The sequence below is a fragment of the Mustela erminea genome, chromosome 7 (assembly GCF_009829155.1).
Source record: "Mustela erminea isolate mMusErm1 chromosome 7, mMusErm1.Pri, whole genome shotgun sequence".
Classification (NCBI taxonomy): domain Eukaryota; kingdom Metazoa; phylum Chordata; class Mammalia; order Carnivora; family Mustelidae; genus Mustela; species Mustela erminea.
Window position 1 is genome coordinate 134,439,899 of NC_045620.1, and position 21,407 is coordinate 134,461,305.

At 55.2% G+C, this 21,407-nt stretch overlaps 1 protein-coding gene across 4 annotated transcripts in view; it reads right to left on the reverse strand.

Moving 5' to 3' along the window:
* HPCAL1 (hippocalcin like 1) overlaps window positions 1-21,407 on the reverse strand; it is a 109,945-nt gene that overhangs the window by 20,942 nt on the left and 67,596 nt on the right. For 2 of the 4 annotated variants that reach the window (XM_032353333.1, XM_032353331.1), the window contains one exon: window positions 15,072-15,198. The exons of the other annotated variants lie outside the window; for them this stretch is intronic. The gene's annotated coding sequence lies outside the window, so the exon portion shown is untranslated. The remainder of the gene's footprint in view (window positions 1-15,071; window positions 15,199-21,407) is intronic. 4 annotated transcript variants of the gene reach the window in all.

A 21,407-nucleotide genomic window follows, 5' to 3' on the forward strand; every position in this document is an offset into this window, starting at 1 on the left:
CACAGAGTCTGACAGGTCCAAGAAGAGTCAAGGGGTCCACAGGACAGAAAACGTGAAATGTGGGCTGACTCGGAAATCAGGGCTTTGGGAAGCGAGAAGGATCGGTGTCGGCCGAACTAAGAGGAAGGGCCTGTGCGGACGCGGACCTGGCAGGGGGCCCTGGCCCAGGAGCCAACAAGCTGCAAGACCTTGGGGTCATCGCCTGCATTCATTCATTCATTCATTGGATGTGGAGGCTCCCTCTGGGTCCCGCCCTTTCGGCACGGAGCCAAGGCTGATCGGCAGGTCAAGCGCCCCTCCTTTTATCTCTGCCTTTCATCTCCCCAACACAATGCAGAATCCTACCCTGAGCGGAAGCTCAGGGACACCCAAGGCAGTGATTCCCTGGCCCGGGGCTGGCAGTCCTGTTTTGGGCCGAAACAACACTCCCTCCGTGGATTCCCCACCGGACGAGAACGCCAAGCCAACTCACGCGTGCCCATGGTGCGTGCGCACGCGTGTGTCTGTGCGTGTCTGTGCGTGCACACACACAGGTGCCCACACTGCAGGCTGACCACCATGCCCGCCATGCAGGACCCGCCCCCTGGGTTGAGGCTTGAAGGAGATGCCCACAGGAAGCAATATTGCAAAGTCATCCCCCGTCACTATAAAAATAACCCTCAACTTGCAACACAGGAAGGGTTTCCCCTCTCCTGGCGCCCTGCCTCAAAACTGGAGCCGTTTCTATTTTGCAGGCCACTTCAGAGCGGCAAGGGGACAACCCTCTGGCCCCTGGGACCCGCAGACCAGCAACACTCCCGCAGGGGCCACAAGGCCACTACCCAGAGGAGAGGTCAGCCCAGTGTTACGCAGAACCCAAGTCTCCTGCCCCCGTTCACCGAACGTCTGCCAGCAGAGCCATGACCACACAGATCTCTGTGAGCAATAGTTATGAAATTTTTGAGGAGGGGGTCACTATGGAAAGGACCAAGGAGGTCCCCTGCATGGTTTGATTTTGGCGGCGCTGAGATGGCGCGTTATTCCCCGTGTTCCTCGTCGGGTTTAGCGCTGCAGGTGTCCTGCCCCCGTGTATGACCTCCGCCCACTCCCATCCCAATGCCTGGTCCATCCGTCCCCACACCTGTTCATCTCCCAGCAGTGACACCAATCCTCTTGCTGCTCCTTAACGACCTGGGCGTCTTCTGCCACAAGCCCTTTGCACTGGCTGTTCCTCAGATATAAAACAGCTTCCTCCTCTCCTTCGGGTCTTTCCTCAACATACTCCCCAGCGAGGCCTTCCCTAGTCTTCTATCAAAGCCAAAACCCCACCACACATTCTTTATCCTCCTGTCCTATTTGATTCTCCCCTCCGTATTTTATTGAGTTCATTGTCTTTCTCCCCCCAGAACTAGAAGGCAAGTTCCCCCAGGCCAGGCTTTATTCTGGTTTGTTCTCTATCGGAAGCCCAGAACCTAGACGCTTCCTGGCGCAGAGTGTGTGATCAATAACTACCCATTAAGTAAATGAACACAGGGTTGCTGGGGGGGGGAACGCCTGGAACGCACGGCCTCACACACAGGTGCTTCTCCTCCAGTGCCTGGGAGTAAAAAGAAGGGGTCCTCCCATTTGCTGTCACCTGACCTAGGACATCCACGGCCAAGGATACTGAGGTGCGAGAAATACCACTGGACTCCCAGAGTTCCTCATCTCTTTTGGTGGTAGCAGTAGGGGTAGGAGCAGGGGTTAGTGGGTCTCTGCTGTGGGCACTGGGACCCTGGGCTGGGAAGAAACACTCCTTGACTGCCCCTTGGGCCCCTGTCCCTGCTCCTGACATCTAGCTACTAGCCTCAGCAGGACTTGACCTGGCCAGAAGCCTCCCCGAAACCCAACCTATGCACCTGTGCCAACTCCCGAGCCTCTAGCTGGGACATGTGTACAGGAACACCTCAGTTTTACCGGGCTTCTGCTTTCTCATACCTTGTGGATGACGCGTTTTTTTCTGAAGATTTTATTTATTTATTCGCAGAGAGATAGAGAGGGCACAAGTGGAGGTGGGGGGCAGAGGGAGAGGGAGAGGCAGACTCCCCACTGAGCAGGGAGCCCCACACGGGGCTCGATCCCAGGACCCTGGGATCATGACCTGAGCCAAAGTCAGAGGCCTAACTGACTGAGCCACCCAGGCGCCCCGCGGATAATACATTTTTTACAAATTCAAGGTTTGTCGCAACCATGCATCAAGTTAGTCTATCAGTGGCATTGCCCAAGAGCATTTGCTGACTTCATGTTTCTGTGTCACATTTTGGTAATTCTTCCATATTTCAAATGACTGCATTATGATTCTGTTTGTTACGGTGATTTCTCCAATAGCGGTGGCCATTCACAGTAAGCTCAGATGACGATTAGCATTTTTAGCAATAGAGTATTTTTAAATGAAGGGATGCGCATTATTTTTTTTAGACATAATGCTTTTTCACACCTAACAGACTACAGTATAGTATAAACACAGGTTTTGTGCACACTGGGAAATGGAAACAGTCATTGACTCGCTTTACTGGGACATTTGCCTCGTGGCTGTGGTCTGGAACGGAGGCCGTAGCGTCTCTGAGGTGTGCCTGGACACAGACAAGGTCTGGGGGGACACAGAGCCCCCCTTTCTCCTGTTTCCCAGCTCCCACAGGGCTGGTGGAAAGAGATGGAATGAGTGAAAGCTGTACCTTCCCGGCTCCTCTCTCCCCTGAGGCAGAGGCTACCACGGGAACATGTCACAAGGTGAGGAGGACAGATGAGAGAATGAAGGACACCCAAACAAGAGATGGGAGGCCCCCGTGCCCCAGAGATGCAGGCTTCCTGGCGGCAGCAGGGAGCAGGGAGGCGAGCTCTGCTATGTGGGGGCTGCTGGGAGCCTGCTGGTCTGACCCACCTGCCACCCACAGCCACTGGGGGGACTTACGGGGAACCAGCAGCCAGGCCTCTGCCCCCTCAGACGCCCTCAGGGCTAGAGTGCCCGGCACCCAGCCACCTCAGGGTGGTTTATTAAGGTGGAAATTGAGGTAGGTTTTGGGCGCAAATAGTAGCCTCACAGCTGAGCCATAAAGGTGATCCCTTGGAGGGCCTAGAAAAGTCCAGACTTTCTGCGAGGGCTCTGGGTAGGCTCTCCTGGGCTGGTCCTGGCCCCGCAGGGCTGAGCCCCCAGCAGCCCCTCCCCCACACTGCCCCCTGCCCCTTGGTCGGTTGGTCTTCGGCCACAGACCCCACATCCTGGGCCTCGGCTGGGGCTCACAGTCCTGGGGTGGGTCAGGCTGAGCCGGGCAGGGCCGGTGACTAATGACAGCCACTGTCCTAATTACCAGAAGCAGGAGGAGGACAAGGAAGAAGGGCTGTGGGGCAGCTGAGGCCTTCCCACGCCTCTACTCTTGCAACCACCCCAAGGGGGAGGCGTGACTGACCCTCTTACAGGTGAGGCAGGGAGGCTGTGAAGTGAGCCCAACGGATCCGAGGGCACAAACCCAAGGGCAGAGCCCCTTCTCACACTTACCACCTACTTCCTCACCTGGGAACAGAACCGAACCCTGAGCCCAGCGGGAGCGACAGCACAGCAGAGGCGGTGGGGTCCTGGGCCCCCAGCGGGGCTTGTTCAGTGCACAGCCAGCACTTCCTGTTGGGGACACCATCTGATGGCAAGGGAGCCCTAGGGAGGGCCTTTAGAGGACAGAGGACAGGCAGTAGGCTCAGCCCCGGGGGCCAGGAAGGCTTTGGAAAAGGGTGAAACCTCTGAGCTCCGCTGTACAGGATGGACAGGAGTGGGCCAGGCCAAGAAAGGGAACGGTGGTCTACGCAGAGGCCGCCAGTGAGCAAAGGCCTGCGGGCTGGACGGCACGTTCAACATTACAGGCCCTCTGCCCTCACAAGAACCCGAAGCAAGCAGTGGTCTGAGACGGGGCCCGGAGGGTGGTGGGTTCAAACAGACCAAGGGCTTGTAGGTCATGCGAATTACTGTGGACTTGACCCCTTGTCTGAGAGGACAGCAGCTGGGCTCCAGGTTTGGGGGCCGGGCCCGGCAAGGGCTTGCTGTGCTACTGGAGGGTAGGAGGGGTGTGGGGCTGTGAGTGAGAAGGCTGGTCAGGCCCTTGGGGCGGCAGGAAGATCAGCAAAGTGGAGGGGCTGGGAGGAATCTGGGAAGCCAGAGAAAAGTCTGGAAGGGTCAGGGGTGGGACCAGAGAAGGGGACATCTGAACCCAAGGTTTCAGAGACCCCAGCGAGGCCTGGGGGAGAAAGGAGGTGGTGGGGGGGAGGCTCAGCCCTGGGGCCCTGGGAAGGCAGCTCTTCCCCCTCTGTGGAGGTAGAAGGTGGGCAAGGCTTGGGAGATAGAAGCTTCAGGAATGTTCTAATTCCCAGATCAAAGCATCGCAGGTCAAACGACCTACTAGAAAGACCTGGCTGGCTTCAGGCGAGAACCAAAATGGTCATGGGACCTGGGTGGGCTCTTCCCAACCCAGAGTCTGTGACCTGACCACCTCGTCAGGGTGGCCGGGCAGCTGTCCCCCGACTCCTGGTCTCTTCCCACTGAGCTGGGTGAAGTCCTCACACGGCAGCGACAGGCAGGACCTCACCCCACCCCAGCGACGGGTCCTCTCTGCTTCCAGGCCCCTCTGGCCTCCCAAAGTGACTTACCCAAGGCCAAGTCGGGGTGGAGGCAGTCGGGACAGGAAGCTGCAGGGGCACGTTCCACAGCCTTGTCTAGGCTGGAGACCATGACCCAAGAGAGGGGAAAAATGGGTCATTTAGGGTGCGTACAGCCCCGGCCCGCAGCCCATTGCCTTTCTGGTGGCTTCTGTGTGCCTATCGGGGGGACTACAGCTTTTGTGAGCCCCACACAGAGCACAGGAAGGCCCAGCCATTGAGGGCAAGGGCCATGAGCATATGTCCCGGCTGCCCTGCTGCGGTCCTGTTGGGAGCAGTCGCCGGGGGAGATGCGGGCCACGCCGTGGCTGACTGCCACATGTCGGAGCAAAAGCCAGGCCGGCCTCTGAGGTCCGCACACGTGGGGCTGGGGTGCTGGCAGCGTCACTGAGTCACTGGGCCTGTCCCAACGCTCTGACCCACAGGGTCACCATCAGGGCCCCGGGATCGTGCACACCACGGCCTGGCACAGAGCAGGCTCAAAGGGGCTCCCGCAGACAAGCTCCCGCCCCGGCATGCAGAAACGGCCCAAGGGCGTCACCAACCTTGAGCAACCTCGAGCTACCTGGAGCCAAGAACCAACCACTCAGAGTCACAGGGTCACTGTGAGAAGAGACGCCCAGGCACCGTGGGCGTCCTGGGTGGCCCAAACCACTCCCCCACCCCCTCCAAGCATCACACCAACAGCTTCTAGCACATTCCACACACCCTGCCTGCGTGGCCGACAGAGAGCTGACCTCCTCCTTCACCCCTTCCTGTGAACAGGCTGCACCCCTGGACGGGGCGTGTAAATACAATGTTCTCGTGGTCACCAACAGCCGCGCTAAGAACTTTCTGGGCACTTATTTGCACTGGCCAGTTCGATCCTCCCAACGGCCCTACGAGGTAGGTGTAACGACTGACCCCAGTTTCCAGGTGGAGAAGCTGAGGCTCAGAGAAGCGAACTACTCGCTCAAGGGCATGTATCTTCCAAGTGGCAGAGCCAGAATGGAGCCCAGACCGTCCTGGGCTCTCGCAGCCGCCTTCCCCTCTGGCTGGCTCCTTCTCGAGCCCCAGTCCCGTCATGAGTCTCTTCGCCTGAGACCCCATTCTTCTTCCTAATCTAAGCACACTTCCCAGTTCTTTTCCTGTAACCCGTGGTTGTCTCCTACCCTGGATGGTACAGGTGCGAGCGGGGCACCCCTCGCGCCTTTGCTCCTGCAGAAGGAGGGGCTGCGTCTCCTCCAACCGGCTCGGAGAGGCGGGCGGGCCGGAAGGGACTGCCTCTGCTTCTGGTGGCGGGTATACAGTGGCACTCAGTAAGTAATCAACATTTGACAAATGAGGGTCCCCAGAGGCATCACATAGACGTTCCCGGAAGCAAAGCGCACTTGCCTCAGGGTTAAAATCCTATCCCAAGTCACCAATACAGAACTTCTAAGCCAAGTCCGTTATTTAAACTCCCCACTGGACTCTGAGGCCTCGCGTAGAAAAGTCATACATCTTCCCACCAGAAATTCCCACGGGAAGGTCACTGAGCTTTTAGACAGAGCCACTGACACACATACACACACGCACGCACGCACACACACACGTATACAGACACACATATATGTGTATACGGTATTTCAGATATTTATGTATATATTTTATTCCATTATATAATGTATTTTTTAATAGACTTTATTTTTAGAGCAGTTTAATGTTTCACGGCAAACATGAGCAGCCTTCCCCAGGATCGGCACGCCCATATGGCGGCACGTTTCTGACAGCTGATGAACCTAGGTCGACACACGTCACCCCAAATCCATAGGTGGCACCCACTCTCGCTGGTGTTCCTTCTGTGCGTCTAGACGGGTGTGTGATGACATACGTCCACATGACAGTATCATACAGAGAAGTTCTACTTCCCCAAAAGTCCTCTGTGCTCCCCCTTATCCCATATTTTTTAAAGGCACTTTCAAGTCCATGATCTTAGCTAAGCCATCTTGTGGCTCTGTAAACCCTGCTTTGACACTCAGGGAAAATCAGGTCCAGATGGAGTCAAGGGCCCTCCCCAAGGTCACCTTTGCAAAACCCAGTAACAGAGCCAGCAGCAGAATGTGCTAGAAGCCTTGAGTTCCACCCTTTTAGCAGTCCTCGCAGGGAGAGCCCATTCTAACCCCCAGTTCACAGAGGGGCAAACATACTTGGGGACATTTGCCACGGTCAGATGTGGCTAAGTGGGATGCCAAAAATGCAAATTCCTAAACCCAGGCCTGCTCTCTCCATTAATTACAGGAGCTTCCAGGAGACTGTGGGAATGCAGTGAGAAGGCACCCCTGTGAGTCAGGGGAGCCTACAGCCAGAGCAGGGGCTCCCTCTCAGGGAGACCCTGCCCTCCAGGACACATTCAGCCACCACACGCACTGCATGGTTCATGCCCCTGGACCGTGCTTGGGTCAAGGTCAATTGCCTGTCTGCTACAAAGGCCCTACCACTTCCAGTCTCCTGGGGGCAGCCCTCAACAGTCAACATGCTCAGTTACCAGCTCAGGGCCCCAAGTGCCAGCTGAGAACATTCCTGGTCCACACAGACACCTTCCATTGAAGCTCTTCCAGTCCCTGAGGCACACACCAGCTCGTTCGGGAAAGTACTGTGTGGCAAGAGAGCAGAGGAGGAGAAGCTCTGTTTCCGGGTATGCCTCTGCCGCTAAGTGGCCTTGTGACCTGGGCACGCCCTGTCATCTCTGCCATTCTGTTTCCCCATCTGCGACAAAGCCTGTGGGCTGTGTCCCCTCAGAGGCTGGCTGGCACTGCCATCAGGCTTCCTCGCCAGAGGAGGGTCCATCATTCTGGAGGCCTTGAAGGCTCTGTCTCCCCAGCTGCCTGGGAACACTCCATTAACTCAAATTGCAAATTTCCTCTGGGCTCTATCGCTGAGCCACAGGGGCTCCCGAGCCACCAGCTTTCCGTGACAGATAAAGATTACAGTCGTTGCTCAAGACTGAATCAAGTAGCAGAAGTCATTATGCAGAAATAATTATGTTGAGTTATGTCTGGCGGCTCCTGATTTCTGTCTAGCAATTGTCTTGCAAATGCTCGGCCTCTTCCTCTCCAGAAGAGCTAAGTGCAGAGGCCTGGGTGATTCAAACAGACACACGGGGCACAGTCCCACTGCTCCAGACTCCCGCCAGCGGGGAGAGGCCATCAGCATCCCAGGGTAAGGTTCTCTGTGAGGCCCTTCTGCTGAGGACCTGGGAGAGACGAGACACGAAAGACAAAGGCCTGGACAAAAGCCACAAGCACCCCTGAACTGGACCGTCCTTCGAAGCTCGCTTCCCACATCACTTGCCCCATGGGGTCCTTCCTGACACCCCACCTTCCCCAGCCCCTTGCTCATGTTAGACATAAGATACCGCCTTCTCTCAGGTTTGGGGTTCCTGGGGAGTCACTTGGGCAATGATCAGGTCTGACCTACTTTTGTACTCCCAGCTCCTAGCAGAGAGCAGGGCCTCAGGAGAGCAGGGAGAAGGACACCGGAGCGGGCTGTGTGGCCGGACCGCCTGGCTCGAATCCTAGCTCTTCTGTTGCCCGGCGGTGTGACCCTGACCCACTGTTTAACTTCTCTCTGCCTCAGTTTCTAGGTACGTAAAAGGGAGATGATAATCGCCCTCACCTGGTGCACCCAGTTCTTGTAAAAACTAAACGAGCTAATGCACAGAAACGTGTTTGGCACACAGAAGAGTCAGTGAATGAGAACAGTGACCAAAAGAGCAGAAGGAATGTACTTCTAGGACTCGGAGCCGGTGGAGAGACCCGGACACCACCCCTTCCCCGAGAAGAACAGACAAGCTGGAACAAAGGAGACCCTCCGAAATGCCTATGACGGACGAGGCACTGGATGGAATCGGCGAGCAAAGTGCAACTCGCACACAGAAAAGCCCAGACCCAAAGGGCTTCACTGCTGAATTCCACAAACATCGAAAGAATCAATACCAATTTTCACAAATTCTTCCAAAAAAATAGAATAAGAGGGAACACTTCCCAACTTGTCCTATAAGGCCAGTATTACCTGATATCAAAACCAGACAGACTTCAGCAGAGAAGATACAGACCGGTCTCTAATGCACACAGATGCAAAAACAAACAAAAATCAACAAAGCACTAGTGTACCAAAACCAGTGACCTGAAGAATAGAAAGAATTTTACACCATGACCAACTGGGATTTATCTCAGGAATGCAAGGTTGGTTTACCATCTGAAAATCAATTCGTGAAGTATAGCTTATCAATAAAAATAAAAAGCAAAAATCACACGCTTAATTGATGCAGAAAAGGTACTTGACAAAATCCAACACTTTCATAATAAAAACACTAAATAGTCTAGGAATAGAAGGGAATTTCTTCAACCTGACGAGGCCAACATCCTACTTAATGGTGAAAGACGAAATGCTCTGTACCTCAGATGAGCACTGAGACAAGGTTGCCCGCTCTCACCACTTCTATTCAGCAATATCCTAGAGGTTCTAACCAGGCTAATAAGGAAATAAAATGAAGTACAGGATTAGAAAAGAAGTAAAATGATCTCTATCTGCAGATGACATTATCTTGTATAGAAAATCCTAAAGATTCCACTAAAAAAAAAAAAAAAAGCCTAACACTTCAGCAAGGTTGCTGGATATATGATCAATATACAAAAATCAGTCATAGGGCACCTGTGTGCCTCAGTCATTAGGCATCTACCTTTGACTCAGGTCATGATCTCAGAGTCCTGGAATGGAGCCCCGCATCTCGCTCCCTGCTCAACGGGAAGCCTGCTTCTCCCTCTCCCACTCTCCCTGCTTGTGTTCCCCTCTCCCATGTGTGTCTCTCTCTGTCAAATAAATAAACAAATAATCTTGAAAAAAAATCAACTGCATTTCCATATAGTTGCAATGAAAAACCCAAAAATGAAATTGAGAAAGTAATTCCATTAGTAATAGCATCAAAAAGAATAGAATAGGAACAAAAGACGTGCAGAATTTATACTTTGAAAACATATAAAATATTGTTGGGGGGAAAAAAGAAGATCTAAATAATTGGGAAAATATCCTATGTTCATGAATCAGAAGGACTTAACATTATTAAGATGGCAATACTCCCCAAACTAATCTATAGATTCGATACAATCCCCCATCAGAATCCCAGCTTACTTCTTTGCAGAAACTGACAAGCTGATTCTAAATTTCATATGGAATTGCAAGGGACCCAGGGTAGTCAGAACAATCCTAAAGAACAAGAACATACCTCTCAATTTCAAAACTTACTGCAAAGCAATAATAACCAAGATAGTATGGTATTGGCCCATAAATCAGAATCAATGAAACAGAATTAAGGATCCAAAAATAAACCCACACATCTTTGGTCAACTGATTTGGAACCAGTGTGCCTCGACTAGCCGATAGGGAAAGAGTATCTTGTAGACAAATGGTGATGGGACAACATAGCCACATGCAAAAGAATGAAGCTGGACCCTTACTTCACATCATATAGAAAATTAACTCAAAATGGGTCAGAGAACTTAATGCAAGAACCCAAACTATAAAACTCCTAGAAAAAAACCATAAGGTTAAATCTTCATAATTTTGGATTTGGCAAAGGATTCTTAGATACAACACCAAAAGCAAAACAAACAAACAAACAAACAAACAAACAAAAAAAAACCCACATAAGATAAATAAATTGGAATTCATCAAAATTTAAGATTTGTGCTTTAGAGGACACAGACAAGAAAATGAAAAGACAACCCACAAAATGGGTGGACATATTTGCAAATCATATAACTGATAAAGGACTTGTATCTAGAATATATAAAGAACCCTTATAATTCAACAGAAAGGCTTATAAACCAATTAAAGTATGGGCAAAGGTTGTGAATAGACAGTCCTCTAAGAAGACATACAAAGACCAATAAAACACATGAAAAGATTCTCAACATCATTAGTTATTAGAGAGACACAAATCAGAAGCACAATGAGATACCACTTCACACCTGCTAAAATTTCTAGAAATTAAAAAGTCAAATCTATACAAGCACTGACAAAGATTTGGAAAAATCAGAACCCTCATACATTGCTATTAGGAATTTAATGGTGCAGCTGCTTTGGAAAACAGTCTGGCAGTTCCTCAAATGATTAAACATATAGTCACCATGTAACCCAGAAACTTGGCTCCTGGGCATATACCCAAGAGATAGGAAAACACAGAGCCACACAAAGACTCATACACAATGTTTGCAGCAGCATTGCGCATAATAACCAAAAGGTGGAAACAACCCAGATGTCCATCAACAGATGAATGAGAACAGAACGTGGCATATTCATATGGTGAAATATTATTCAGCCATAAAAAGAAATGAAATTGACACATGTTACAACACAGCTGAATCCTGAAAAGATTATGCCAAGTGAAAAAAATCAGACACAGAAGGATAAATATGACACGATCGCATTACATAAAGTGTCCAGATAAGAAATCTCTAGAGACAGAAATTCACGGTTTCTCAGGGCTGGGGGATGAGGAGGTAGAAGGGACAGCCGAAGGGGATGGGAGGTTCCTTTCGGCGTGATGGAAGTATTCTAAAATTGACTGTAGGGATGGTTGCACATACGTGTAAATGTACTAAAACCCATCACATTGTGTACTTTATTTTGATCTATTTATTTGTGCATCATGTACTTTAAATGGGTGAATTATATGGCATGTGAGTTACGTTTCAACAAAGCCGTTTGGGGTGGGGGCGAAGGACTCCAGGTCAAGGTCTTCGGACCGAAGGGCAAAGAGCAGGCTCACAGGAGCAGGTAGGCAAACCGCAGGGCTACCCACCAGAGCCCGGTGGCCTCGAACCCCGGGATGTGTCCCCTAGGCACACGTCGCAGGCTGAGCTGCAGCCCTGCCTCGGAGACCCCCCGCCAGACACAGAATGTACTCCACACACAAGCTGCGTGCGTGCCCGACGCGTGTGTGAGACGCAGGGACCACAGCTCCACTTCTGAGCCCACGGCCAGTTGGGTACGCTCAGATGTGCGCCCCGCGTCTGGGGTGGGCCCAGACACAAGCTCACGCCATCACTCTGCAATCAAGGGCATGACCCAGGGCACAGCAGGAAGCGGGGGAGGTCTCTCGGGATACACACTCAGGGAGGGACACGGCATTGAACGCTCGTTCAGCTCCCGAAATGGCCCAGGCAGCCCCTCTCCCTGCCCCATGTAAGGAGTTCTGGGGGCCTTTCTGGGCCCAGTTCCTGGACCCACACAAGGACGGATGCAGTGCCCACTGACCTTGCTGGCCAGTCCTGAGGAAACAGCTAGAAAGCATCTTCCTTCAGTGCCTGACGCCTCCTCACACCCGGACCTAGACTTCCCACCCCACCTGGGACCCGCAGAGAACCCAACGGCCTCTCCCGCCGTTCACACCAGGGGCGGATGTGTGCTCAAGAGCTGACAAATTATTTTAATATATCCTGAACTCTAACTTCATTAGAGAGCAAAGCGCCCCGAGGGAGGAAAACAGAGTGGGGTCTGGAGTCCAGATGGATGGGTTTTTGGATTATGACTATGTCTGAGGGGACACAGGAGTCTTAGGAACGACGAATTCCAACACGGTCCCCAGGTGTGAGGCAGGACGCTCGCCGAATGCTCGTGCGCAGACGTTTCGCACAACAGCCGCTTGCGAGAGGCATTTTCCTCCACGGCTCGGTTCAAGGACGGTAAGAGGCTGCGTGTCCTCCAAAGGGGACCCCACCCAGGCCACAAGTCCCAGAGAGGGGAGCAGGGCTGGAAAGGACACCCGGGGAAGTGGCGGGGCACCAGCCCCCTGGTCACCTGGGCCACTGCATGGTGGCCAACGGCCTCCCCGACTTCCAGTGAGTGTGTCCGCTGTTTGGCGGTAGCCCCCGAGGCCGCTCCCATCACCAGGGGTTTGTGATCCTGTCACCAAACCGAAGGAACCTCTCTCCGACCGCTCTGAGAAACTGTTGAGTTATTTACCAAGGTGCCCGCACACACCGCATACACTAGGAGCTCAGCTTCTTGCTCTATTCCCAGCGGCAGGATGGGCACACGTCCACCAAAACACAAGATGTGTCACGGCCCCTGCTGGAAATGCCCAAGTCCGTCTGCAACAGACCAGTGAATGAACTGTGGGGTGTTCATACCGACGGGAGAACACAAAGCATCAGAATGAACCTCAGCGGCGCGACCTGGACACATCTCCAACAGGGCACTGAGCAAAGCGCCCGACACACAATACTCCATGCTCTAGGGTTCCATCTACGAGAAGAATGAACGCACGGAAAACAAGTGCACAGTGATGGAAATAGAGACTGGTTATGCCTGACGGGGTAAGGATTAGAAAGTCAGGAGGGGGCTTCTGGGCGCTGTCTCCTCTTGGGAAAATGCATACTTAAATGCACACAAGTGAAACCTCACCGAAAAGCCAAGCAAAGAGGGCAAAGCACCCCTGTCATCCCTGCATCCCCCTGGCCCACCCCAGGCAGGGCTGAAGGATTCCCAGCACTCCCCAGCCTGGCTGAGGCCATAGGCCAGGGGTGTCTTCTCGTCACCTGTCACCTGTGAAACGGTGGGAAGACAGCAAGCCAGCTCAGCCATGACCTCCCCCAGGCTGGCGAGCCTCTCTGTACCCCACCTTCCTCACCTGAGCACGGCTGTCACATCTGTCCAGGGAGGCTCCCAGGGACATGAACGTCCATGAAGCAACGGCCCCGTGTTACGAGCGGCCAGCCTCCATTCCCCACAACACCAGCCAACCACTTACTAGGCTGAAATTTATAAGAAACTACTCTGTGCCAGGCACTGGGGATTCCTGAGTTTTGTCAAGCAGTCTGCCTTGAAAGGGCTGACTTTCCAAGGCACAAATGGGAGTGGGGCAGGAACAGTGAGTGAAAGGGGTCAAAAGGCAAAAAATAAATAAATAAACACCCAGAGATTACGCTAGAACGCCCATAAAGGACCGCCAGCTGGTCCAGGGTGGGGAGAAGGGAAATCCCTCTGACCGCCACCTCACCTCGGAAGGGAAGGGTCTCCCCTCTTTACGATAAATAATAACTGATGTCTTCTGTCAGCGAGCGCCAGCCATAAGGAGCGTCTCAGAACCAAGCCACGGCGGCCAGGGGTTGTGTGTGATCACTGGGAAAGTCAGAGATTCTCAGAGATCCGGAAAAAGGAGGAGGACCGGCAAAGCGAAGGGCCAGGGTAGCCTTCGGGGCGCTCGTGCTAGTGGAACTCCCAGGGCCACTCGGAGTTCAGCAGCCACATGCGCTCGTCCAGCTAAGAGCCTCTGCCTTCCTTTCCCCGCAGCGATGATGGGTCTCTCTCCAGTCTGCCCAGCGGAACAGGGGCACCCGGTCAACACCCCCCCCTACTCCTCCTGTCTCGCTCTCTCAGGTCAGCACCCAGATCTTTAGCGCGTGTTCTAAGACTGTCCCCCTCCCCACCGCCAGCCTCGCCAGGACAACAGAAAAAGGAACCAGGGAAATGGCACTTGGATTGTGTGCCCCCTCCCGCCCCAAGCATCCATTCCCTCTTACAGCAATAATCCTTGGTGCCTCTTAAGGGTCCACACTGCCAGCATTCCCAACGCATCAGACCCGAAGGGGACTCCCTAGCTTTCCCAGCACAATCGGGCTCTGTCCCTCACCACGAATGACCAGACGTCCTGCCACCCTCAGCCACAGAGGGTGGGCCAGCAGGGGGCACACGGGGGCTCGGAGAACAGGGGCAGCACAGCAGTAGAGATCCGGGAGCCTGGCCATGTCCCCACCCAGTCCAGCCAGGACCCCTCCGTGTTGTGAGGTATTGAATTAACCTTGTTTGCTTTAACCCACTTTGGGACCGTTTTTTCTATCCCTTTCAACAGAGTCCGAACTGATGCGAGATGCCTTATACTCTTCCGAAGGAAAATACGACCGCGTCCCATCCTCCTCTGGGCTCCACTGTTCCACTAGAAGACCTTAGTTGCACTCACAGAATGTGAAAGGTAAGAAAGGCTCCTGGTCACGGACATGTGCAAATTATACTTCCTGCCACAGAGTTAAATTGGTTTCTTTACTGCAGGACTTCTCAGACCCTCGAACATATGACTGGTTTGTTTGTTTCTAAAGATGTTATTTATTTATTTGTGAGAGACAGAGAGAGCACAAGCAGGAGGAGCAGAGGCAGAGGGAGAAGCAGGCTCTGCTTCTCTGAACAGGGAACCCCAACGCAGGGCTCGATCCCACGACCCTAGGATCATGACCTGAGCCAAAGCCAGACGCTTAACCGACTGAGCCGCTCAGGCATCCCTGTCCGGTTTATTTACCTTCAAATCTTTGTGACTCAGATTTATGTACTCAACTTTGAGGGAGGCATAGCGGCATGCCTTACTCCCCCCATGGGTTTAGCTGTGGAAATCTTACTCTCATGGAGTAACCACAGGACAAGATGACATGAAATGCATTTCAGAAAATGATCCAGCTGAAGTCCAGATTTCTTCTATTCCAAACTGCTTAGCCTTTAGGGGTCCTTTGATTTTCCCACCTGAGCCTTTTGGTTAAAAAAAAAAAAAGTTTTAGTTTAAGCACCGCTGTGGCAGAAGAATTTTGAAAACGAGAGAATACTACCAAAATACCAGGCCCTGGAGAAGGGCTTCTAAGAGCCCCTGGCCTGAGGGGCAGCAAGGAACTGAGGTCTCTCTCCACGAAGTACATTTTCTGGAGACATCAAATTCAAGTTTGTTCACTCTCGACTCTCCAGGAAAGCAAATAAAATGGCTTAATGCCCATGAACAGAATCCTTGGAACCTTCCGCATCCCAGTCGCTGCTGCCCCCAACCCTGCAGCTCCCTGATGCCCCTGAGCCCTGGACTAGAGGCCGCAGGATCGCCGCCCTGGTGCTCCTCTCCGGCCGTGTCGGAGGCGCGTCCTGTTCGGTCGGACCAAGAAAAATCGAGCCTCTGCCAACATCCCAACAATGAGGCGGCCGCAGGGGAAACGTAAGTGGGACCCCAAACTCGGGGTGGGGGGCACGCAGGCACCTGGGTTTGCCGGGCACATGCAGACTCCCAGTGCTCAGGCTCTGTCACACAGCCCATGGGCCAGGCCACAGGCCTCTCCCTTCAACGCCCTGCAAAGTTTTGTTAATAATGAGGTTGGAGGAGCAAGAGAAAAGCTTTGGGACAGGCTGTCAAGACTGCCCTTTTCCGCGACAGTCCGTGACGCAGGAGAGGGTGGGCATTCCGCGTCGGGTGAACGGCCGCCACGGGTCCACAGGCGTGACGCCAGCCGGCCTCCAGGACAGCCCGGGGCGGGCACAGCAAATCAGTCTCCCCCCGCTTCATGCACCAGGACACCGAGGCCCAGACAAGCTCAGGGTCTTGCCTGGAGCCCCAGAGCCAGGAGAGGAGGGGAACGTGGGCTCCGGACTCCGACTCAGGGAAGTGGGCTGAGGCACTGTCCTGCCCGGAGGAGGCTGCCCCATGTCCTCCATCAAGGGTCAAGGTGGCTGCTCCTCCCAGGGAGGAGGCTGGTCCCAGACTTGTAGGAGTGGCCTCTGGCCAGTCCCCCTGCCGCTCTGCCTGGCATTTGAAGCAGGATCCAAGGAAGGTGTCACCGGAGGACGGGGGCCAAGGTTGCAGCATGGGGACAGCCCGGCTCTCTGCTCTCCAGATACAGACCCAGCTGGAGAGGGGGGCTGTGAGGGCACCCTTACTGCACCTGCCACCCCAAAGTCCCCTCCTCTCATAACCACGGGGCTGACCAGGTGGCAGAGGACAGGAAACCTATTCCCCGCCTGGAGGCCTCTGGGACAGCAGGTACTCAGAGCGCCAGGAACAGGGGGCGGAGGGGTAGCAAGCTCCCCTTCCCAGGCATGTGGCCCAGAGCACGTCAGATTTAGACTCTGACTTACTGCTGCGTGGCCCTGGGCAAGTCACCTGTCCTTCTGGGGCTGCTTCTCCCTCCTGCTCTCGGGCGCCCGGAAGCAGCTTCGAGGACCCCGGGAAGCAGTGAATCCCAAGGACGCTCAGGCAGCTCCAACGCCCGACCCCGGGATCTAACAGCAGCGGTTAAAGCTCTGCCTCAGGACCTCTGGGCCCATCCAGACCTCGTCCCACTCTTGGGGTCACTGCCCCAAGATGGGTGGGGAAACCCAGCTCAGAGACAGGAAGCCACGTTCTCAAGGCCACCCAGGCAGGTGGAACTGTGCCCACGGAGACTAGCTGGCCTGTAGGCCACATGTCCCCCACCAGCCACAGGGACACCAAAGACCCAACTCTGCCCTCAGGGATCAACGAAAGAGCCAGGAGGGCAGCACCATAAGTCGAGAAGTGGAAGGCACTGCAAAGGAGAGGGCTGAGGTGGGGTCCGTGTAGGGCCGAGAAGGGTGGGTGGACAGAGGGGCTCCGGGCCAGGCTGCCTGCAGAGCAGCCCCCTCAGGCCAGGCTCCAGGTGCCGGCCTCTCGCCCCCACTGAAGGCGCTGGTGGTCCCATGCCCCCCAACCCCGGTGGTTTACCTCTGGGGGCCCCAGCCTCCCCCGCAGGTGTGGCAGGTGAAAGACGCCAACAATTCTGAGCCTCCCTGCCATCAACCCTCCCTGGTCCCCAGCGTCCCCAGAGCCCTGGGGGTCTCTGAGGCCTGCCTGGAACCCTTCTTCTGGGGCTCCCCGCCCCTTGGAACAGCAGGGTCTTGCTCCCGCATCTCCCAGCCAACCCCTGACACGGCGCCTGGGGCATGGGGGGCTCTTGGTCCCTGCTTGATGAATGAACCGGGGAGCTGGCAGCTCCGAGACGAGACGTGGGGTGAGGCTGCAGAGGAACGACGGGGCCGGACCACGGAGCGCTTGTGACACTGGGCTTCATGTCGCTTTTGAACACAGAGCCCTGGTGGGCTCTCGGGTGTGGGCTTGGAGGAAGACCGGCTGGGCGGGCTGGGCGGGAAGGATGGCATTGTGAAGGCTGGTGTCGGGGGCCAAAGCAGGGAGCAACCCAGGCACAGGCATTTGTGCAAATGGGACATTTTCAAGGGCGACTGTGACCACACACAGCTTGGACTCTAGACACCCCCAAGCCAGCTGGGGGCCATGCTCACTGAAGCAGGAGACCAGCAGAGAAAGCAAAATTTCCCCACAGACAGGAAAGTGGCCCGAGGGGGGCAGATCTGGTTCCCCCCAAATGCAGCCTTCAACCAAGAGCCAGGAAAGGGGCGCCCAGGGCCACGGGGATGTAGGCCAGTTCTCTTGCTCAAGCCATTTACTCAGTAGCCAACATAGCATGCTGAGCTCAGCCGCCGTATCTGTGATGAAGGAGTAAGTCATCTGAAAACACAAATAAATTATTCATTCCCCACAAATGAGCAGCCCCTCAGTTCCTGCAATAGCCGCGGCACCACAAACACCCCAAAGGCTCAGCGAATCCTATTAGCGACACTGCTCCACGGAGCAGACACCAGATTCCGCCGTCACCCCATGTAGATGGCTGTCGCCCGAGACCTGCCCACACGGCTTTCCACCCTGCAGCCACGAGTGACATCAGCCCAGCATCAAATGGAAAATCACAGCCCAGCCCCGCCTGGCCTGGGAGACGTGGGGCTTCTGTGCAGAGCACGTCTACACTGAAGGACTGGCCTTTTACCCACCGCCTCCAGACCCTGACAGCTCTCCCCAGGGGCCACGGGGTCGACCGTCTGGGCCAGGGACACAAGCCCGGAGTTGGCCTGCTGGCTAGCATGCGGATTTCTGGGCCCGGACACCTCCAGGATTCAGCCCAGGGAGGAGGGGAATGCGAGGGGGCCGGACACTGCACTTTCCAGCTGGGCCCACCAGGAGGCATCACCTGGATCGATCACAGCACAGCTAGCCTCGCACCGCTGGGCAACCCGGGGCAGGTTCTCACCTCTGTGGCCCCAGGTGCCCTGGTGGGTTTTTGGGGGATGGCAAGAAAGAACATTTGCAAAGCCCTTGCACGCACCGGTGCTCAGCGGAGGCCGCTCACAGCGGGGTCTTTGCAGAGCCTCACATCTCCAATTTTGTATCTTTGATTCACATCTGCTCAGCTTGGGTCACAGTTGGGAAGGAGAACCTGGAGGTTTCTCTCTCTGACTGCCAAGCTCTGGCACACCAACGAGCTACGCGCTTGTCTAGAACACCCCCTGAGTGCCCAGAGAACCCCTCCTTCCTTTGGACCCCAGCTCTCAGCGCCCCCCACCCCGCCGGGCGCTCACTTTGCTGCAACTTGCTGACCAGCGTCTGGAGTCCCACAAGCAGAGGGACAGACCAAGGACTGAGATTATTTTGTTTTTTAGATTTTATTTATTTTTTTGACAGATGTTTCTCTCAAGAGAGGGAACACAAGCAGGGGGCGTGGGAGAGGGAGAAGCAGGCTTCCCGCTGAGCAAGGACCTTGATGCGGGGCTCGATCCCAGAACCCTGGGATCATGACCCGAGCCGAAGGCAGACACTTAACAACTGAGCCACCCAGGCGCCCTGAAGAACGAGGTCTTACCTGGGGGCCTAGCACACCGCCTGGCGCAGAGCCATAGGGTTGGGGGGGAGTGAAAACTAACCACTTTCTCTCTGCAGAAGCTAGTCGTGCTGTGTGACGTGAGCAGACAGGCCTCGTCCCTCTGTCCCCGCCCCTCCATGACCGGTCTGCGCAGGAACAACCCTGGCCTGTGGGGTTTCCAGGCCCTGCCTGGGCTCCTGGGGACGAAGAGGCTTTCTGACCCGACTGAAGAAATGACTGACCTTTCAGCCTGGGGCCCCCACCTCCTCCACGCGGCCACCCCACCCCAACCCGAGGGCGGAGGTCAACAGTTGCTGGCTGTCTGTGTATGAAAGGGAAATTTGTTTTTACAAGTAGGGGCAAGTAACAGGAAGCAGACTCTGGCCAGAGAGCAAGCTTGCCCACCCGCAGCCACCTGCAGAAAGGAGTGTGTGTGCATGTGTGTGTGTACACGCTGTCACACACACACGCACGCACGCACGCGCACATGCACACAATTTAGTGGTTCTCCTCTGCGGGCAATTTTGCTCCCCTGGGACATTTGGAAGTGACTGCAGACATTTCTGGTTATTACAACTAACTGGGGCCTGGGGTTCCTCCTGGCAACTAGCAGGCAGAGGCCAAGGACGCCCCTGAACCTTCTCCAGGGAACCGGAGCCCTCCACACCCCCACACAGAATGACGAAGCTGGACCCCCAGCTGTGCAGAGGGCAAGAGGCCCTGAGGTGGATACGTTCCCCTGTGCCTTTGCTTGCCCCCATCTGATGACAGATCCTCGCCCTGAGTGAGGACTTCCCTGATGGAAGCAGGTCCCTCCGTCCCAAATAAAGGACCAACAGTCCTGCAGGGCACAGAGCCCCCCCCCCACGGCTCGAGAACGTCTTGCACAAGCAAGCCCACGCTCCCCACGCTTCTCTCCAGCAGGGAGGGGCTCTCGGCAGCCAAGTTTCAATGGTCGTGTGGCTGGGCGGGACAGGAAGACGTGCAGCCCTGCGGCTGGTTTGCGTAGACCAGTGCAGCCCTGCGGCTGGTTTGCGTAGACCACACCCGGCCGTGACGGCAGGCACACGCACTTCACACTCCTCCCACACAGGCCAGGGTGCAGCCCGGGGCCTCTGCTCTGGCTGACGTGGGCTGGGAAGCTCGGCCACGGCCCTTCCTGCGGGACTAGGCATGTGGCCATTTCCTTCTGAGCCCTATTTTTTTTTTTAAAGATCTTATGTATTTATATGAGAGAGAGAAGGAGCGGGAGGGGGGAGCAAGCGTGGGGAGGGGCAGAGGGAGAGGGAGAAGCAGGCTCCCCGCGGAGCAGGGAGGTCGACATGGGGCTCGATCCCAGGACCCTGGGATCAGGACCTGAGCCAAAGGCAAAGGCTTAACTGACTGAGCCACCCAGGCGCACCCCCCTCCCCAAGGTTTTTTAAGATCCCACAAGAGGGGGTCTTTCTGCAGGCCAAAGTCTCAAACGTTCCATCAGAGAGCTCTACAGACGGGAGGTTCTGGGGGCACAAGGGACCCGGGTGGGGAGTTTATACAAAATGTATCAGCAACGCGCCCCCCACCCCGTTCTTCTGGGGAGAGGGAGCCTGACAAGTGCAGTTCCTTACAGAGAGGCCGCTTGGAGGCCAACAGCTTGAGCAATGGAAGGTAGAAGGTCCCAGGCCGCGAGCCCCTGGCTGACTACTGACAGGCCCTTCAGGTGACCCATCTCAAAATATCCACGGGTGCCCGGCCCGCCCCGTCAGCTGAACATCAGACTCTCGATTTCAGCTCGGGTCATGATCTCAGGGCCGTGAGATCGAGCCGCGCGGCGTCTGCTGAAGGTTCCCTCCCTCCTTCTCACTGCGCCGCCCCCGCCCCAAACCCACAGGCCCTACTGACCGCGGGCTACTTACAACCAGGCACAGTTACCAAGAAAGGGAGAACTCCAGATTTTGCCGCATCTCCTCATCTTCCCCGTTTAAAAGCAGGCCCCACCCACGGCCTCCCCGCAGACTGCCTCTTCGCGGAGTCCTGTCCGCACTCCGCCGCACTGTGCTCAGTAAACATCTGTCTCCTTTGTTCGGCCTCAGGTGAATGCTCCCACCGCCCAACCCACGGCATCCACGTTGTCCCTCAACCCTCTGGACCTGGCACCCCGGGCCGGAGAAGGTGGGAGGCCAGCAGAGGTCTGAGCGGGAAGGGGGATCTGAGGTCCCTGCGCAAGACTTGTCCTGGGGCTCAGTGACTCAGGCCTGCCCTGTTGCTCAAAGCACC